This window comes from Muntiacus reevesi, chromosome 5 (genome assembly GCF_963930625.1).
Source record: "Muntiacus reevesi chromosome 5, mMunRee1.1, whole genome shotgun sequence".
In the NCBI taxonomy this organism is placed as follows: domain Eukaryota; kingdom Metazoa; phylum Chordata; class Mammalia; order Artiodactyla; family Cervidae; genus Muntiacus; species Muntiacus reevesi.
Window position 1 is genome coordinate 113,683,140 of NC_089253.1, and position 20,048 is coordinate 113,703,187.

The window sequence follows — 20,048 nt, forward strand, 5'->3', positions numbered from 1 at the left end:
GTTCCAGTGGGTTTTGAGAGTAAAACCCAGTGGCACACCTGATTTGGTATTTTAAAATCACAAGCTTTTTTATCTTTAGTGGGATTTTTTTCTTCTATAATAGCTCAGGGCACTATTTGCTTAGTTAATGCCTTATAATTAACATCTGCTTTACAGTATTAATGATCTAAGTATTGGCCTTGTAAAGTTTATTACTGGAGAGCAAATGGTGGGAGACCTTTTCCGAGGCAAAAGTTTCATGGAGCTTAAAGTAAAATCTCTGAGGGTTTGGTACTCTTTAGTCACTCTCCAGTGATCCTTAAGTTGTGAGTGGAGTCCTGATTCCAGAGTTGCTATGGAATGCCATGGTGACTGTCTTTACATCCTGTTCTTTGATCAAAGGCATAGTAGGTATCAAATGGCGAACTGTTCAAGTGAAGGCTCGGGGGAGGTTCTGTATGGCTGATACCCTGTACTCAATGTAAGCCAATGGAATCATTGATGTAGGCACACTGGTTTTCCCTCAAGATTCATTCAAACTTCTTGATTTGAAGTTTGAAGAATAATGTCTCTTTTAGATTTCCCTGCAGCATGTTCAGAAATCAGAGGGAGTCAGTGCAATCCTGGATACTGCTGCCTTGTCTATCACCCATAGCATCCTGAGATTAAATTTTCCATTTCCTTGATTCTCCAGGTTTCAGGTCCACTTGTACTGGTCGAACCTGGCATACACTGCCCCCTCAGCGGGGTTTGCTCTCACAGACTTCCGAGAACGCCTGCATGTCCTCCATACTGACCTGCTCGCCTGCAGGTCTGAAGAGCTGGCGTGGGAGGCCGATCAGATTGGCCAGGGCAGGGCGTGTGGCTTTAGCACCTCAGTCTGCCGGCTCCATCCCTTGCCAAACTGTCTCGCTGCTGGGCTGCAATGGAGGAGCTGAGCGAGCTGGGGAGGGGGCAGGGAGGCAATGTCCCTAGCTGCTAGCTAGTCAGTTACACAAAGACACAAAAGCCCTAGACACACGAGGGCCACAGTATAAAGAAACCCTCGCCAAGACACCCGCTGTGGTAGATCTGGGTATGCATGCGCTGCTCACACGTTTAGGGACCACACCTGCCCCTTAGGTATTTTTTAAAATCAACTTGCTCATGACACTTTACTACATAATGACTTTCTGTTCATAAGAGTATTGCTCTAATATTTTTATTCTGAACCCTCATCTTGTTGATTTCTAGAACGCATGTTTTCCTATATAGATCTCTTCCCACAGTACCTAGAAAATACATATAAATTAAGCACTTATAATTCTCGGCCTTGTTTATCTGAAAGATTGTTACTCACACTGCCATTTTCTGAATTTGAAGCTTATTGATTCAACTTCTCCACTTGTATTGTTGGCTTCCTACCTCTTTTTGTTTATTCTACAGGCTGCCTAGTGGGAAGCTGTTTAAAATCCAAAGATCTATTTCTTCTGCTCTGAGGAGACAGCCCTTACTAGGCATCCAATACTTGGCATTGTTTGGAAGAACTATCCTGTCTATTTCCAGACAAATTTTTACTGTAAGTGGTTAATCCAAGAGATGAAAGAGAGGATGACAGGTAAAGATGGTTTTCTTTAGCTTCCTAAACCAAATCTCCCAATAAATCTTCATTACTCTGTTTTCAGACTTTTCACTTGGATCTCAGAAAATATAAACACCCATTCCAAAGCTTGGCATATTTTCACATTGTATTCTGTACAAGCTTATACATACTTCTTTCTCTTTCTTTAGTGCAGAGATTTGAGGATGCATTATATATTATGTTGGTACTACTGCTGCATCTGAGATTGACTAACTGACATTGTATTATCACCTTTTATCCTCCTATCTATATTCTCTTGATGTCACCTGACTCCCAGGCCCTCGGCAACTTCCTCAATCCAGTTTCTGACCCTGAGAGCTACTTGTGGGTCTGATGTGTGATTTTGTACCTGAGGCCAAACAAGCGAAAATATATGGAGCCCCTGGTTCCTTTCACCACTTCCAGGAGCACACATTGCATAGAGTGTGATGGCTTCCCCAAAGCTGCTGAAGGGACCAGGTGATAGAACTTTCTAAGTGTATGTGAATCAACTCTCACGAGTCCATCTGCGACCAACAAGAAACAGAAGATGAAAGAGGGCAGGTAGATAAATGTCATCTCGCTTCTTCCCTGAGATGGGCTGTAGGAGATACAAGGTTTGGCCGTGCCATCTGGGTGAGCAATACCACATACGGCCAAGCAGGTGCAGAGCTGATGGCATGGCCACGTCTCATTGTGGCTCTTTGTGGAGCAGTGGTCAGTACGCTAACATGTCAGCTTGAATGTGCTTCCCATTGTTCGCTGCCACACTTGCCCTTTTCTTCACTCTAGTTAACTTGGAATTCTTTTTTTTTTTAACTTATTTATTCATTTATTTTGGGCGGCATCAGGTCTTAGCTTAGGTGCACAAGCTCCAGAACATATGGACTCTGAAGACAGTGGAATTCAGGCTGTCTACTGGGGGTGTGCAAGCTCAATACTTGTGGTGCATGGACTCAGAGGCCTCAAGGCATGTGAGAATCTCAGTTCCCTGACCAGGACTTGAACCTGCATCCCTTGCATTGGAAGGCAGATTCTTAACCACTGGACCACCAAGGAAGTCCTTACCCTGGAGTTCTCTTTCCAAAAAAGCATTAGCACCACAGCCTTTTGTTACGTTCAGTTTTCAAGGGAATCCAGGGGAAGACATCTGTGCATGTATATATGTGCATAATTTTATATATACTATATATATATAATTATACAAACACAGTTTGATATATATATAGATATATATATGAAAAATTAAAACCTATGATAATTTACTTCCTTTTACTATTCCATACAAAGTTCCATACCACATAAAATCCCTAAGTACTCTATGGTGACATTATGACATAAGATATTTAAGTCATAAAGAATTTATAAACCCTAGAATTTTTGTTTGCTCTTTATGGTTTTGTTTTGTTCTTTGCTAGTGGAAAAAAAAAAGTTTTACACAAAGTAATAAATATGAACTTTGTAAAATAGCAGCTATAAATTTTGGAAAATGATCATTAAGAACACTAATCCTTTAGGAAAGTGGGGTTTCAGACTCTCAGAATTCTATATAAATGAAACAAGTACCGTGGAGACTTTTAGCTTAAGACATTTTTCAGCTTAAAATACTTTTCTCTTAAATGTTATGAAGCCTGAAACCAAAAATCTGTTTTAGCTACTCTGCTAATAGCAGAGGCATATTTTAAGATTAATGTCCATTGAACAGTTTTTCTATGTGTGCTATTTTATTTCATGTTGGGTAGGAAATAAGGCAAATGTCTAATGCCATTTGCAGTATACTTTTATAATATACATAGCAAAACAATACAGATGCTTAAATGATCTTGATTTTATCCTTCTTATTTCCCAATTCTAAATCAAGGCATGCATATTAATTTGTGGATTGATAGTCCAGCATTATTGATCCTGATCAGTATCTTTTTCTTATGTCAGCCTTAGGGATCGTTTCAGAAATCAGACCATTTGTAGTTGATTCATTGCTGTCTGTGGGGGAAGGATAATTTCATATGCATTCAAGGCCTATCTAAGAGTCAACACACTTCAAAACACTGAGGAGAGATCATGGACGATACAGCCTTGAGATAAATCCTATAAAATAATTTCAATCACAACTTTTCAGAACTTACTAAGCAGAGAGATCAGGAAGAAAAGCCATCAAGGCAAACTTTTCAAAGAGGAATCTTTTCAGAATTGTTGGTCCTGGGCCATTTGGCTGAGAGTGGTGAGTGAAAGGAAGTCCATAAAGATACCCCTGAAGCCAAGGATGAGGAGCTATATCTCTGGGCCACTGGGACAAGAGCAACTTCAAGAAGACAGTGATCTTAGTATGCCATCCACCGGTCCTTCCAGATGCTGGAGGGAGTGCCCTTCTCTTCTGGATCAGGCCTAGATCAGCCTAAGTAGAAGAGAGATCCTACAAAGATCTGGAAAGGAGATCCAGAGGAAAGAAGAACAAGGACCAGCGGCTGGCCCGGGACCCAGCACACGGTAGCCATCCATGTGTAGAATGTGACTGTGGAATAACCGATTTTAGTTCTATGTGGGCAAAACTGCAACTCTGAGCCAGCTACCTTCTTACTTCTTTGCTTTGAGTGTTAATTTCTCCACCTGGACAATGGGGATAATAAAAATTCTTTTTCTAAGAACCATTTCAAGGATAAAATGCAATCATAATAGTACTTTGGAATTCACAAAGGCATAAACAAACCCAGGAATGGAGAAAAAGAGAGCAGCGTCCATATTCTTCTTTTCAAATATGCACATATTTTTATCTTTAGTGCTCCCTACAAAAGCAGATCCTGATATGTGGACTTGTGTCCTGATATGAGGAGCAAGCCTTAGAAGAAGGAGAGAGGGAAGAGGGAAAGTTAAAGAGGAGGGAAAAGCTAATTTTTGAGGTCACTTCTGTGGACTACTGGGGCTTGTTCTTGCAGGAGGGTTTATAAAAAGTATATTAATGTATCTTAGAACTATCCCCCTGGGGATGAATTTATCCATCTGTTCCCACACTCCATAAAGAATGCTCCTGGAAGTGATACACTCCCAATTTCCAAGTACATTCAAATCCTTGAGAAAGCAGGTTTCCACCAGGGGCTATGGAAAGAAATGTGCACATAACAGAAGATATCACGAGGTGAACCGAAGCCACAGAGAGAGAGGCTCAGAGGATGTGAGTACAGTCACTGGAGATAGCAGATACCATTTTAGTAGCAAAAAAACAGTGCAAAATTTCTCTTTGGCAGTCTTCTATTTAATATAGCATATAACCGAACACGGAGTATAACACTGATATTTGCTGAATCCTATTGCCTCACAGAAATCTTATTGAACTTAACCTTAGTGAAGTCCAAAGAGTCCCCAGCTTCACTTTTTGCAGATTCCTGACAGTTTAGGATCTCTGTTTGTTGGCTTATTACCTAGAATCGCCAAGTCCAACCTCTAAATCAATTTCTGTGGAAACACTATGTGGGTTGAATAGCTTTAAGACTTAAAGGATTTGGGGGCATGGGGAGGTATCAGTCACTCAGTCGTGTACGACTCTGTGACCCCATGGACTGTAGCCCACAAGGCTCCTCTGTCCATGGAATTTTCCAGGCAAGAATATTGGAGTGGGGTGCCATTTCCTCCTCCAGGGGATCTTTCTTCACCCAGGGATTGAACCCATGTCTCTTGCATTTCCTGCATTGGCAGGCGGATTCTTTACCACTGTGCCACCTGGGAAGCCTGGTAGGGGTACCTCTCATTCTGCCCCTTATCTGTCATCTTGCTCTCTCCACTCACCCATTCCCTCTTCTTATCCTACACCTTCAAGCCTGTTCACAAACGTATCCCATTTGCTCACTCACACAGAAGTTCATCTATACTCAGTCCTTAGAAGCTTGGCTTCTCTCTACAAAACTGGGTTTCTACCTTCAAGGAGTTCTTATATAATCACCAAATTGCTTTTCTTCATAGCATGAAATAAAGATATATGATTTCCTCTGTGTGACTCAATAAAACTGTTTTTGACTGAAAAAATCTTGTCATAAACATTTTCTTTTTCCTAAACTATCCCTTGTATAAAATAGAATACTCATGGTGGACTAGCTCAATTCTCCCTTTAAAATGCTTGCAAGGCTCAAAGCATTTCACCTAACTCTTTAAAGTTATTATATTTATACATTTTTCTTTTTATGATTTTTGAATAATGCCTACGTCTTCCCACTAGAGTGTAAACTCCAACGGTGTCGCAACCAAGTTTTACTTTGCTGGGCGCTAAATCATTGGTACCCTGTGGTCAGTCTGGCACAAAAGTAGATGATCAATACAAATGTTCAATGAACAAATGAATGAAATTTTATCTGTGAACTTTTAAATTTCTTCTTGCATAGGTAGAAGAAAAGAATTGGAGAAAAAGAAAAGCTCAAGTCCCAGAAAAGTTAAGTGTCTTGCTGAAGGTCACAGAACTGATTGATAGGAGAGTGATTTAACAAACCTGTCATGCTCATTGCTTCAGCCCTCTTGTAACATTAGACTGTAATTCATCATGATATTGCCTAATAGGAACAGTATGATAAATCCAGTGTTTTCTCTCAAGCTTCTATGCTTGACTTCAGAAATATCAAAGAAGTCTGGTCTCTGTTCTCTGACTCTTTTCTGCCTATGGAGAGGTAGCAAATGATTATAGTTGACATTAGAAAATGATGCTTCGGGGCTATGTTGCTCCCCCATCTTTTGAAATAACTATTATTTTTAAAAATTTTTACTGGGGTACACTTGATTTACAATGTTGTTAGCTTTTGCCGTACAGCAAAATGAGTCATTTATACATGCACATATATCAACTCTTTTTTAGATTCTATTCCCATTTAGGTCTTTACAGGCTAAGTAGAGTTCCCTGTGCTATGCGGTAGGTCCTTATTAGTTATCTATATTACATAGAGTACTGAATTAATGCTTTCAAATTGTGCTGCTGGAGAAGACTCTTTTTATGTGAAATCACAACTTTAAAACGCCTCTTTATTTCCAATGAAGCGTTCGGTGATTTAGGACAAGGATCATTCCTCACATACACCAAAAAGCAATGAGTTCTGCTCTCAAGAACACACAGAACAAAACAGCTCAGGAGGACGGCACTTACAAGGTCTCATAAAAACAACTAAGTAAAGCTGTCGGTCCGCTCCGGGACTTCAAAGAGCCCCAGAAAATCACGTAAAAGGGAAGTAAAAAAAATCTGACTTTATTTCAACACCTCTTAAAAGGAGTCAGATCAGAATATAAAATTCCACTCAGAGCCTGGGGGTGGATGCACTTTTATTTTCTTATTTTTTTCTGGTCTGCCAGGGTGAACAGCTTAAGAGATCAGGAGGGGAAGCCTGTGGCTTCAAGTCCAGGTGGAGCCCACTTTGCTGATGACTTTTGAGAAGGGCAGAGGGAAATCAGAAGTTGTCATCTAAGCGCCTGGAATTCAAAACCATGTCACTACCCAAATATTTTGCAACTTGTTTTAAGACAGAGCCTGCAAGCACAAAAAGTGTTAGTTGCTCAGTCATGTCTGACTCTTTGCGACCCTGTGGACTGTAGTCCATCAGGCTCCTCTGTCCATGGAATTCTCCAGGCAAGAATACTGCAGTGGGTGGCCATTTCCTTCTCCAGAGAGTCTTCCCAACCTGGGGACTGAAGCCGGGTCTCCTGCATTACAAGATAGATTCTTTACCGTCTGAGCCACATGGGTAGCGCACACAGAAACCTCACATGCACTAGGAAAGGGGACAAGAACAGTAATTTGATAGAAGCCTGGACCAGACCTACAGGCCTCTCACATTATTCACCCTTAACCCATCTCTCAAAGATTTACTTATGTAACTGCCAATATTCACCAAATGCGATAAAAATTCACTATTTTGCACAAAACAAGGGGAGATGTTGCTTTTAATAATGGCGTAGCGATGATATTCACTTAAATGTGTTAATGTTATTTCCTGAAAACTTGTTCACACATTTTAAATGGTAAGCCACCTTTCTGATGATAAACGTCAACAACAGCCTTGAAACACTATTCCAAATTAGTATGGCTAACACCAATGGTGTTTGCTATGAGTGACTTACAAATAATCTCTAGCACGTAATCCCCACCTGGGATCCTACCTATTATATACAAAACCATTTAGAGCAAAATGGACTGCCAGCATTCCCGTAAGGGCACCGTGAGTTATTTCTCACAGGGAAAAAGCATTTTAAAAGGTATATAATGATAAGGAAACTATCAGAGCAATCGTCTCTGTTACTGTAGAGGGTAGGATAATTTACCTCCTTCCTTCACTCTTCTTTCTTCTATACTACACCCTGGTTCCTGAAGCCAACTGTACTTAAAAAAAAAAAAAAACCTAATGACCCTGCTTTGTAACATGTTCCATATGTTTCACAGGCTTCATAAAACAATTCCACATTAGTTTCCCTAGCCTAGTGTTTAGATCGTGACATCTGTTTTTTCCTAGGTTTTCATGATTTATTTTGGTGTCTGTGTGAACTTGCTCTATAAGAGTAAAAGGAATTTGCTTAGATTCCCTTTTCCTGGAATGTATCCTGGTGCCGTGCAGACTATCAGACTTCCTATCCACAGAAGATCTGCCACTATCAAGCCTAGAGCTGCCACTTACTATGAAGTCACTCAAATCATGTCATCTCTCTCGACCTCAATTTCCACATCTGTAAAATGGGGATGATAGCAGAAATAACAGTTTATAGTGTGTGGGGAATGTTTAAATTAATAAATTATTACACACACACACACACACACACACACACATAACCTTTTGCTACCTGATAACCATTTGCTGCATGAACAAGGAAATGAAGTCCAGCAAAGATGCAGAGTATGAGAAACCTACCTCTTAGAGACCTTCCTTTGTGCTTTGGCATTAATAACGAAAGCAACCTACACTTACTATGTGCCATGCTGTCGTCAATCAATCAAATCAATATATATAAATGAAGGTAAAAAAGGCAAAATTAGCACCAAGTGAAGCCAAATTTGAGACTGAAGCTAAAGACAGTCAGGAATACTAATCCTATTTTTATTTAAAAATTTGGTATGCTATTCATCAGATTTTTACATCTTGACATTTTAAAAGCATTGTATGAAAATATTATGTATCTTGATTGCTTGATGTGCCCTACCCCAATTTAACTTTATGTCCAGAGCACAAGCCTCATTGTCACAGTTGCTCCTGGACAACTGCGAGAAAATGAGACTCAGTTCCCGTCTTCATGCTACTCAGAATCAAGTGGGAGGAGGGACAGGCCTTAACAAAGTCATCATAAGAATATTTATACATTTTTTTCCATTAAAAATGCAAGAGTTTTATATTATCCTTTCAGCCTGAGGATGAGTACAGATGCTCTTTTTGAAATTATGAGCTTAAGTTTTAGTTCACTCATTTCTCAGTAAAGAGATATTCAGTGTCTACTACACTCCAGGCACTGCTCTAGGTGCTGGGGAAGAGCAAAAGAGACACAAATTTCTACTTTCACAAAGTTAATAGTCTAGTGTGGAAGAGAGACAATGAACAACACAGATGAATAAAATATACCATATCCCATATGGTGCTAAGTTACAAAGTTTGTGTTATAAATAAATGGAAGGGAGAGAGAAGCTATCCGAGAGAATTAAAATGTTAGACAAGGAATTGTGACCCTGGGGGATGTGAGAGAGAGGAATGCAGAAAACTGCAAGGAAATAGTCCAGGCAAAGGCAGCAGTTACTGCAAGGCAGAGACCAGAAGTGGGAATGCGCCTATCAAGTGTTTAAGAAAACGGGAAAGATGGGAATTCCCTGGGGTCCAGTGGTTAAGACTCCACACTTCCACTGCAGGGGGCACGGGTTCAATCCCTGGTCAGGAAACTAAGATCCTACATGCTGCATGGTGTGTCCAAACAAGCAAAACTTTTCAGAAAGGAAGGAAGAAAGAAAATAGCAAAAAGGCCAGGGAGCCAAGGAGAGAGTGAGCAGGAATTTAGATCAAAAACTTAATGTTGGGCTGATCACGGTGGACCCCTTCAATCATAAGTGCTTTGCTCTGCACTCTGGCCTGGCGGGGCAATCACTGAAAGGATCTGGGTAAAAGAGTAGAGATCTGACTTGGGCTTAGCAGGATCAGGCCAGTGCTGTGCTGAAATGGACTCACCGGGAATAAGTGAAAAAGTCAGACCATTTAAGAGCTCACCACGCAATCCAGGCAGGATATGATTGTGGCTTGGACCAGTGTAAGAGCTCTGGAGGAAGAATCTAAGCAATCAAATTCTGGATGTATTTTGAAAATGGAGCCAACGATGTTTGCTGTTCGTTGCTTTGCATGTGACATGAAAGAGAAAGAAGTGTAAATGTTATCAGGGTTTTTGGTCTAAGCAACTGGAAGAATGGAGTTATAATCAATCAACTGAGATAAGAATGTAAAGAAGTAGGTCTGGGAGGGAACATATAGGCAATTGGTTTGGGATATGTTAATTTCAAGATGCCTGTTAATCACCAAAATGGACACGGGAAGCAGACATTTGGATATAGTTTTGAGCTCTAGAGCTAGGGTACCATTTGGATCTAGAGATACAAATTTGGGAGTCATCAATATATGAATGTGAAAGTGTTAGTCGCTCAGTCATGTCTGACTCTTTGCTATCCCATGGACTGTAGTCTGCAGGCTCCTCTGTCCACGGGATTCTCCAGGCAAGAATACTGGAGTGAGTAGCCATACCCTTTTCCAGGGGATCTTTCTGACCCAGGGATCAAACTCGGGTCTATGGCATTGCAGGCAGATTCTTTATTGGTATATAAAGCCGTGGTATTAGATGTAAAATGGGCATAGATAGAATAGGGAAGTGGTCAGTACTCAGAGAAGAACTGTATGAGAAGGACTAAACACTGCTCATTGGATGTAGCACAGTGGAATGACCTTGATAAAAGCAGTTTTAGTAAAGTGGTGTCAGTAAAAAGCCAGATTTAGTGGGTTCAAAAGAAAAAGGAGAGTTTTAAGAGAATTCATTTTAAGTTCTGCTATAAAAGTAAGTTGAGAAATGGGAGAATGACTTGAAGGGAAAGAAGCTCATGAGAGAATTTTCAAATTTTTATTTTGTTTTTTGTAATTTTATTTATGGGCTATTCTGGGTCTTCATTGCTGCATGGACTTTTCCCTAGTTGTGGCAAGGGGGGCTACTCTCTAGCTGCAGGGTGTGAGCTTCTCACTGTGGTGGCTTTCTCCTTGCAGAGCACAGGCTCTAGAGCACGTGGGCTTCTGTAGTTGTCGCTCCCAGACTCTACAGCACAGGCTCAGTGTTATGGACACAGGCCTGGTTGCTCTGGGACGTGTGGGTTCTCTGATTAAGCATCGGCCCTGTTTCTCCTGCATTGGCAGCCAGATTCTTTCCCACTGAGCCGTCAGGGAAGCCGTGTTTTGTTTTTGGAATGGCAAAAGCATACCTTGTTTGTGCACGAGGTAGAAGACAAGGATGATATCAAATGAGAAGGTACAATGGATAATAAGTCTGGTCTGATAACCCCAGTGTGTGTGTGCACGCGCGTGTATGTTTCCATTGTCAGAGAAGGGAGTGAAACGGCCTGAGAGGCAAGGAGGCTTAAAAACGAGGCCACTAGCTCACTTCCAGCCAGTGGTCTAAAGAAAGCAACTGGAATACAGTTTCCACGTGGGAGCACGGCAGGGAAGCAGTGTGTCCCTTGGAGAGCCAGAGCTGGTTATAGCCAGCCACGGGTCTCAGACTTTCACGTGTGTCAGAATCACCTGGAGGACTCATGGAAATGCAAATTTCTGAACCCTACCCAGGACTTCCTTTTTTAAAATTAATTTTTATCGGAGCATAGTTGCTTTACAGTGTTATGCTAGTCTCCACCATGCAGCAGAGTGAGTCAGCCACGCACACACATGCATCCCTTCCCTTGTGGACTGACTTCCCACCCTGGTCACTATGGTGCTTTAGGTAGAGTTCCCTGTGACATACAGCCTGTTCTCATTTGTCATCTTTTTTCTGACGCAGCAATCTGGGGTGGGGTCTGAGAATCTACATGTCTAACCAGTTCCACTGATGTTGATGCTGCTCTTCCTGGGAGAGATCCAGTCCACTGAGCTAGTGCAAGAAAGTGAAAGTAATGTTCCCAGAAGAGGTTCTTTAAGCATGTGACTTTTAAAGTTTGGTATCAGCTAAAGCCTGGTCCATTTAACATTAACTCCAACTTTCAATGATTTTTTAAGCCAACACTTAAAAATTCATTATTAAACATAGCTCTATTTTTTTTCTGTGTCCCTTTACACTATTGGTTTGTAAGAATGTTCACTTCAAATAGTGCACATAAATGTTATTTCAGGTTGAGAAAAGAAATATATACCTTCTTAATCCAATTTTGAGTATTTTTTGGCCGCTTACTTCTTTTATCTATTCCTTTGAATCTGTTCCATTCACCTTGAAAACATTTTACTTGGAGCCAAGTTATTTATTCATTCATTCATTTATTTAGCAGATATTCGTTGAGCACCTACTTAGTATCAGGTACCACTGTATCACTTGGGATATAGCAATGGAAAAAACATTTTGGCCTTTGGAAAGCAACATTACAATTCAAAGAGAAAGAGACAATTAAATAAAATAAACACATATAGTAATTCAGCTGGCGATAATTTTCACAAAGGATCAAAATAAAGCAGGAGAGGGGATAGGAATGCAACACAATGAAATACATGATGGGTTTTCAGGTAATGGCTCAGTAAGACGGTGGAAAATTCTTAAAGAGATGGAATATTAGACCACCTGACCTGCCTCATGAGAAATCTGTATGCAGGTCAAGAAACAACAGTTAGAACCAGACATGGAACAGCCTAGATCCAAATCAGGAAGGGAGTATGTCAAGACTGTATATTGTCACCCTGCTTATTTAACTTATATGCAGTGTACATTATGTGAAATGCTGGACTGGATGAAGCCCAAGCTGGAATCAAGACTGCCGGGAGAAATATCAATAACCTCAGATATGCAGATGACACCACCCTTATGGCAAAAAGCAAAGAGGAACTAAAGAGCCTCTTGATGAAAGAGAAAGAGGCGAGTGAAAAAGCTGGCTTAAAACTCAACACTCCAAAAGTGAAGATCATGACATCCAGTCCCATCATTTCAAGGCAAATAGATGGAGAAACAACAGAAACAGTGACAGACTTTATTCTGGGGGGCTCCAAAATCACTGCAGATGGTGACTGCAGTCATATAATTAAAAGACGCTTTCTCCTTGGAAGAAAAGTTATGACAAACCTAGACAATGTATTAAAAAGCAGAGACATTACTTTGCTTGACACAGGTCGGTCTAGTCAAAGCTATGGTTTTTCCAGAAGTCATGTATGGATGTGAGAGTTGGAGCACAAAGAAAGCTAAGAGCCGAAGAATTGATGCTTTTGAACTGTGGTGTTGGAAAAGACTCTTGCGAGTCCCTTGGCCAGCAAGGAGATCCAACCAGTCCATCCTAAAGGAAATCAGTCCTGAATATTCATTGGAAGGACTGATGCTGAATCTGAAGCTCCAATGCTTTGGCCACCTGCTACAAAGAACTGACTCATTGGAAAAGACCCTGATGCTGGGAAAGATTGAAGGCAGGAGGAGAAGAGGACAACAGAAGATGAGATGGTTGAATGGATTCACTTACTCGATGGACATGAATTTGAGCAAGCTCTGGAAGCAGAGGATGGACCAGGAAGCCTGGCATGCTGCAGTCCATGGGGTCGCAAAGAGTCAGACATGACTATGCAACTGAACTGAACTGAGGCTTTTCTTTATGTGAACTGGGTCAGTGGAGGATTTTAAGCAACGTAGAGCCATGAACTGACTTGCATTTTTTAAAATTGAAGGAGGGTTCAGGATGGGGAACATATGTAAATCCATGGCTGATTCATATCAATGTATGGCAAAAATCACTACAATATTGTAATTAGCCTCCAAGTAATATAAATAAATGAAAAATAAACAAATAAATAAATAAATAATAAAAATGAAATAAATAAATAAAATAAGATTGAAGTAAAGTTGATTTGCAATGTATTATTTTCAGGTATACGCAGTGATTCAGATATATAATATTTATTATATAATTATGTATATACATATAGAAATATATGTATACAAAATGCATTATATATACATATACTATATATATGCATTATACATATAAATACATACATTATATACACATATATAATGTATCATATTAATTATATATAATATATAGTATACTATATATTATATACATACATTATATATACATATATACATACATAATCTTTCTCAGATTCTTTTCCATTATAGGTCATTATAAGATATTGAATATAGTCCACTGTGCTATACAACAGATCTTTGCCATTGATGTATTTTGCATGCAATAGTATCTCAGACCCTTAATTTATCCCTCTCCACCTTTGCCCTTTGGTAACATGTCTGTGAATCCGTTTTTGTTTTGTAAATAACTTCATTTGTATCATTTTGTTTAGATTCTACCTATAAGTGATATCATATGGTATTTCTTTTTCTCTTTCTCACTTAGTATGATCATCTCTAGATCCATCCATGGCATTGTTGCAGATGGCATTATTTAATCCTTTATTCTTATTACTCATTCTGAATAATATTTCATTGTATCTATGTACCACATCTTCTTTATCCATTCATCTGCCAATGGACATTTACTGAAAAGCAGAGTATTTTGGAATGAAAATATTAATTTTGGATTAATCTGTATTGAAATAAGATTAAAAGTCATGAGATTAGATGAAATTACCCAGGGAGTCAGTACAGAGTGATGAGTATAGATAGAACAAAGAAGAGATCTCATGATCGAGCCCTAGGTACTTCAACATTTTAGAGGAAGATAAAATAATTGTGTAGCAGAATGTTGAAGACCTACTATTCATCTAAAATGGCAATCATTACCCACCCCAAGCCAATCACTAACCTGTGAGAAGGAAATACAGTCATTACCCACCCTCAGCCAATCACTGGCCTGTGAGAAGGAAATGTCAAATATCTGAAATGTTAAATATCTGATCTTTTTTCAAAACTGCCAGAGATATGAATTCTTATGAGAAACAATCAGTATTTAAATGTTGGAAAATAATATTTTTATGAACGCTTTGCAGGTCAATCAAAATACGTTCACTGGCAAAATCCAGACCTTGATTTGTCAGCTTTCAATCTCTGATTTATACTTTTAAAAAGATTATTTCTGCCCTCATTACAATGAACTCAGAAAAAAAGAGAAGCAAGTACAGTCTGCCTCTAAACTGTAGAAGTTAAAGTTGATATTACCTATAAAGTCTTAGAACAATGTCCAGTGAATAGTAGAAAATAAATGTCCACTCTTGTATTATTATTATTGTGACTTATTTGGAGCTTTAGTTATATCATTATACTGCAAAAAGCAACAATAACTTGTGCATTCAGAATGAAAAACAAAAGGGCCAAGGTGGCAGTCTTCAGAGGTCAGAGTAAGGTTATATATCCAAATTATGCCAACATGCTAAGGGGTGGCCAACAATTGACTCTCATCTTGAAAGGGAGGGAAAAAAAGACATAAAATACCTATTAAGTAGGTGGTTGCCAAGAATATACTTTAACATATTCTAATTATACCTTAAGTTTTGGCACTCACTTCTTTTAAGAATCTAGGAAAATTCCATCACAATTTCCATGGCTCCCAGAATTTTATGTTTTCTCAAAGACAACCTGACATGCTTACATATCACTTAAAATCCTCTCCCGCAAACATCTGTGGGGCTTTTAAAAGGTATAAAAAAGAAACATTAAACACACACACATGCATACATAATCACACGAGCCCAGACACGTGCATTCACACAGGCATGTATATGCCCCTGGAGAAGGGAATGGCAACCCACTCCAGTATTCATGCCTGGAGAATCCCATGGACAGAGGAGCCTGGCGGGCTACAGTCCAGGGGTGGCAAAGAGTTGGACACGACTGAGCAACTAACAAACAGAGGCGGCGGTGGGGGCATGCACCTACATGTAAACACAAATGCATAACTTTCTCATTCAAGTATCAAGGTTTCAGCAGAGTTCTCCAGTTTCCTGCAAGTCTTTCACATGACTCTATCTCCATTCTTTTTTGGGGGAATTGTCAATCATCTGTAGCAGCCCCCCAGAGTTTTTGCATCAGACAATGTTCAACATTCTAATACAGAAAGTTTTCCAACTTGTGGACAGAGCCTGTTTTCCCCCCGGGTCCTTGGGTTTTTTAGAGCAGGTGTCCAGCAGTAACAGAAAAAGCCACCTTCATCTTCAGAGCTTTCCACAGCCATGCATTACCAGCCTTCCCAAGTCCTCCCACTGCAGACAGTACCTTGCCACTGATGGTTGGCTTTTGTCACAACTCATTTTTCCCACTGACTCTAGCCGTAATTAGCTGCAATAAGAACTCTGTCTTCTCCCCTCTTTAATTTACAGAAGAGAATTGAAAGCAGGCCCCCTGGGCTGTACATTCAGTTATTTTTAGTGAGGGCATGGATCAGCAACCAAAGATGTAAGAAACATAATTTGTCTCCCAGGCATACGTCAAGTGAGGGTCCTGGTGGCTGGACCATCCCTACTTAGTGCTAAAAACCTACAATGTGGGAACAAATGGATTTGTCTTGTTTTCAATGATGGTATCAGAAAATCTCTTTGCAGGACCCACAGCTTGTGTCATGTGATTTCTCTGAATCTCAGTTTCCCTTCTGAGAAATGGGGATCCAAACTCATGAGCTTGTTTTAAAATCCCTATTCAGTTCAGTTCAGTTCAGTCGCTCAGTCGTGTATGACTCTTTGTGACCCCATGAATCACAGCACACCAGGCCTCCCTGTCCATCACCAACCCTCGGAGTTTACTCCTACTCATGTCCATTGAGTCGGTGATGCCATCCAGACATCTCTTCCTCTGTCATCCCTTCTCCTCCTGCCCCCAATCCCTCCCAGCATCAGGGTCTTTTCCAATGAGTCAACTCTTTGCAACAGGTGGCCAAAGTATTGGAGTTTCAGCTTCAGCATCAGTCCTTCCAATGAACACCCAGGACTGATCTCCTTTAAGATGGACTGGTAGGGTCTCCTTGCAGTCCAAGGGACTCTCAAGAGTCTTCTCCAACACCACAGTTCAAAAGCATCAATTCTTCAGCGTTCAGTTTTCTTCACAATCCAACTCTCACATCCATACATGACCACTGGAAAAACCATAGCCTTGACTAGATGGACCTTTGTTGGCAAAGTAATGTCTCTGCTTTTTAATATGCTATCTAAGTTGATCATAACTTTCCTTCCAAGGAGTAAGCGTCTTTTAATTTCATGCCTGCAGTCACCATCTGCAGTGATTTTGGAGCCCAAAAATATAAAGTCTGACACTGTTTCCACTGTTTCCGCATCTATTTCCCATGAAGTGATGGGACCAGATGCCATGATCTTAGTTGTCTGAATGTTGAGCTTTAAGCCAACTTTTTCACTCTCTTCTTTCACTTTCATCAAGAGACTTTTTAGTTCCTCTTCACTTTCTGCCATAAGGGTGGTGTCATCTGCATATCTGAGGTTATTGATATTTCTCCCGCCAAGCTTGATTCCAGCTTGTGCTTCTTTCAGCCCAGCGTTTCTCATGATGTACTCTGCATATAAGTTAAATAAGCAGGGTGACAATATACAGCCTTGATGTACTCCTTTTCCTATTTGAAACCAGTCTATTGTTCCATGTCCAGTTCTAAATTCCTGCTGTACAGATGAGGACACAAACATTTCAGGAGGTAAAGAGAGTTTTGTACATTGGAAAATGCTTTACAATTTGAAACTATTAATATTACTATTTATCTAAAACTATTGAGACAAGATCCTCTCCCCTACTCCTTTTCTCATCAAGTACATAAATTTGGAACTTGCAGCCTGGTGATAACACAAAAGTGCATTTAATGTTGCAACTAAGTATAAATAGGTTACTAGCCTAGTCAGGGAAAAATAATTTTCAGGGGATAAGCTAGCCAATGGTCTGATTTTGATGGAAGGATGATTGAGAATTGAGTTTTCCATCCTAAAATCTGTGAACCCTACTGATGATCTCCCCATAGGAAAGCAGTTGAAGGGTGTTTTAATGGAAGAATAGGATGTCACTCTGGGGAGGAACTCCAACAATTAGATACCAGAGAGTCCTTTGAGACAGAAGAGACTGTGCTGGAAACAAAAAGAATTCTCAGAGACTCAAAGATGCCACATCTAGAGCCTCAAATTTGAAAATGTATCAGATTCTCTCGAAGGACTTCTTAAAAACATAAAATTGCTGTGTCCCACCTCTCCAGTTTCTGATTCAGTAAGTTTGAGATGGAGCTTGAGAATCTGCATTTTTAACGAGTTCTCAGATGACCCTGATGCTGCGGGTCTTTGCCCTGTGCTTGTCTGTGTCTTCATCTCCTCTTAGAAGGACACCAGTCATATTATATTAAGGTTCATCCTAATGGCCTAACTTTGACTAGAGTACCTGTTTAAAGACCTTAACTCCAAACACAGCCACGTTGTGAGGCACTGGGCGGTTAGGACTTCATCATGTGAATCCGGGGGTTGGGGAGTTACCCATGACAGCTAGACAACTGAGTCATGAGCAAACTCTGCCAACACAGTGCCTCGGAAATCACAGCAAGTTAGAAGCCAGAGAGCAGACCCCACACATGGACCCCTCCACGGAATGTGGCCGAAGATGAGAGGCAGCCCAGGGGAATATTTTGCAGGGCTCTGTGAGACTATGGGAGGATGAGACGGGTCTCAGACCTGAAAGAGCGCTTGCCTGAGTCACTAAAATACGTTACAGAACATTCTGGTTCAACCTAGTGTTAAAAGATTAAAGCCCAAATGCTTTTTGAGTGAGGAGCATGGTTTAAAGGGTCACATGATTTCTGAGTGGGGGTTTATTTAAGGAGAACAAGACAACAACCCTTCTAGGACTTAAACACACAAGCTTCCGCTCACGGCTCGAGCGTTCCTGCTCTCCAGGAGCATTTCTCAGGCTTGGCAGTACTGATTACTTGGAGCAGAATAGTTCCTCGTTTATGGGGAGGGGTGTGTGGTGGTGGCGGCTATTCTATGCATTGCAGGATGCTGAGCAGCACCCCTCTAGCCACTAGAGGCCAGCAGCAACCTCCCTAGTGGTGACAACCAAAAATGTCCCTAGACATTGCCAAATGCCCCTAGTTAGAGGGGAACACAAAACTGTTCCAGTTAAGAACCACTGCTCAGTAGATCCTGTCTTAACCCATTTTGGCTGCTAAAACAAAAATACCATAGATTGGGTGGCTTAAATAACTCACATTTATATGCCACAACTTTAGAGGCTGGAAAGTCTAAGTTCAGGGCACCAGCAGATTTGGTGTCTGGTGAGGATCAGCTTCTTGGGTCATAGACAGTCCATCTTTTTCGATCTGTCCTCACAGGGTGGAAGTGGAGAGTAAGCACTTCAAAGCCTAAGAGGGCACTAATCCCACTCATGAGGGATCCACCCTCATGACCTAATCACTTCCAAAGGCCACGAGTCCTCATGCCATCACCCTGGGGATTCGGTTTCAACATACAGATTTTCAGGGAGAACAAACAAACATCTCATACACTCCAGGCACACTATCTCCATTCTCAACAACTCTGTGAAACAAGTATCATACACACTTCTTTGGATTAAGAAACACAGACTCATTGATATTTGCTCACTTTCACTCAACTAAAAACTATTCATCTGATTCTCAAATCTATACCTTTTTTTTCCATTTATTAGTTGGAGGCTAATTACTTTACAATACTGCAGTGGTTTTTGTCATACATTGACATGAATCAGCCATGGATTTACATGTATTCCCCATCCCGATCCCCCCTCCCACCTCCCTCTCCACCTGATTCCTCTGGGTCTTCCCAGTGCACCAGGCCTGTGCAAAACAGAAAAATCTATACCTTTTTAATAAGCTGTCTTCATTCACTTCATGTGCTTCCCAGGTGGCACAGTGGTAAGGAATCTGCCTGCCAATGCTGGAGACACAGGAGATGCAGGTTTGTTCCCGGGATCAGGAAGATCCCCTGGAGTAGGAAACAGCAACCTGCTCCAGTCTTCTTGCCTGGGAAATCCCATGGACAGAGGAGCCTGGCAGGCTACAGTTCATGGGGTCACAAACAGTCAGACAGGACTGAGCATGCACACACACACATATTAGAATAAACAGACAATGAAGTTCCTATTTCTGAAAGTGACTCTAATTCCCAGAATTGGGGAAATGAAAATATCTTAGGTTCCAGGTCCAGAGACGAGATCACGTAGTAGTCAAAGTCAGGCCACTTTTCACATCCAGCTGCACGTACAGGCAACACCACTGGGCCTCCCCGAGGCTGTTTTTTCTTGCTGCCACCCGACAGACATCTGTCAGGTAGATGCTCGAAACTGGCAGGGT

At 40.7% G+C, this 20,048-nt stretch overlaps 1 pseudogene; it reads right to left on the reverse strand.

The window, feature by feature from the left end:
* Positions 1-277: 277 nt before the first annotated feature.
* LOC136169415 (cysteine dioxygenase type 1 pseudogene) overlaps positions 278-20,048 on the reverse strand; it is a 28,616-nt pseudogene continuing 8,845 nt past the window's right edge.